Genomic DNA, 1,611 nt, shown 5'->3' with positions numbered 1-1,611 from the left:
ACTAATAATAATAAAGTCATCTACATGCTGGCTGATAAAAGCTTTTGCGGTGCTATGAATACACTGCACTGGCTACAGTCAAAAGTCTAAATGTTTTCACTTTTTTTTTTAAATAAAGACATTAAAATACATACAGTGCAGTATATACAGTAAAATACATTGCAAAGTTGGATTAGGATTGTTATGTTTGGTCATAGGTACTGGAAAATGACTTTCATCAAACTCTTACTAAAGCTTTTAAACACAGAAATATAATGGGGGGAAAATCCCAATGTTTAAAATCCAAAATGTTATGGCTATATATATACCTATAAAATCTATTTTATGGGTTTTAAGCTTCTTGAAAATGGAGACATAAATACTAAATCAGTACCAAAGGCGTGAGGACTTGAAAGAGGACATAAATAAGGTAACGTAAGGAGAGCATAAACTAATCAGACTGGGATATCAGAACAGAACAGGCAGGCTCATGTTTGCAGCTCCTGCATTAAATCTGTACTAGAGGTTAAATTTATGTTTGTGTGCTCTGTGTAGCTGAACATCAACCTTCTGAGCTCCCAGTTAAGGCTCACTATTAATAGCATGATCATCTGCAATCAAAATGTCACCCGCACAATTTGATAAAAAAAAATATCGCAGGTCTGCCGTGCGGCACACAGAGTGACTCATCTCTGCCGGGACTCGAACCCGGAGCCTCTGGATTAGAAGTCCAGCGCGCTATTCCATTGCGCCACAGAGACTGCGCCAGGATTTCCCCTCTCTGCCAAGGTTTACATACTTCACATCCTCTCATACCGCCGCTCTCTGCATCCCCGCAGCATCAGGACCACTCTGAGCCGACATATTGGCAGTGCCTTGTTTTGACCACGAGAGGCCGCTGTTGTACAGCGATGAGGGGAGGAGTGCGTCAAGCTAGCCTGTGTGTAAGCGGAAATCCAGACTTAGTGCGTTAAAAAATAAAAGCCGCGAAGCCTGCAGATAATAATTTAACGTGTATTCGTAACTGGGGCTTTAATTTTGAAACTGCACCATCGAGACGCTAAGCGTTATTATTGTATCTTAGCGCAAGCTATTAGAATAGCCCCACAGAGCGAAAATGGTTTTTGTGGGAGCAAAATAACCAAACGTTTTATTTTTTAGGCTGAGTGTCGGTAAGTTGACGGATTTAGAAACGAAAACGATTAAAGGCTTTTCTTAAGCGTCACATAAATTAAGCGTCTGTTTTAGCGGGCGGCCTTTAATACGCTTAAATGAAATGGCTTTCTAATGTCGGCTGTTGCGTGTAGTATTTCATATCTGTGTAATGTCAATTTTACAGGCCACCGTCACCGTCGTTTTTATGTTTATGAGTGGAAATGGTGCGCAGACTCACTAAAGAGACTGACATCCTGCTGGCATTACACCAGGGTTGCATCAGAATCCAGTTGTGCACGTCCCCAGAAACCACAGAGTGAGACATCTCGATTCATTCCATGTCACTCCGGGTTTCGTCCCGTCGTACAGCTGTGGAGACACTTGTCTTGCTGACAGTAGGGTTGGTTGCTACACTTTTTGTTCTGCATGAATTGCTGATCAAGCAGTGGTAATTATTGTGAATTAAGAGAAGTAAAA

At 41.5% G+C, this 1,611-nt stretch overlaps 1 non-coding gene across 1 annotated transcript; it reads right to left on the bottom strand.

The window, feature by feature from the left end:
• Positions 1–666: 666 nt before the first annotated feature.
• On the bottom strand, positions 667–740 carry trnar-ucu (transfer RNA arginine (anticodon UCU)). Its single transcript has one exon. It is a non-coding gene; the product is annotated as a tRNA-Arg (tRNA).
• Positions 741–1,611: the final 871 nt, after the last annotated feature.

The sequence above is a fragment of the Mchenga conophoros genome, linkage group LG3 (genome assembly GCF_057382185.1).
Source record: "Mchenga conophoros isolate Kocher_MC1m ecotype Shallow Benthic linkage group LG3, M_conophoros_male_GT1.1, whole genome shotgun sequence".
Lineage (NCBI taxonomy): Eukaryota > Metazoa > Chordata > Actinopteri > Cichliformes > Cichlidae > Mchenga > Mchenga conophoros.
The sequence above is the reverse complement of the archived record's forward strand: the minus strand, read 5'-3'. Positions and strand labels throughout refer to the sequence as shown.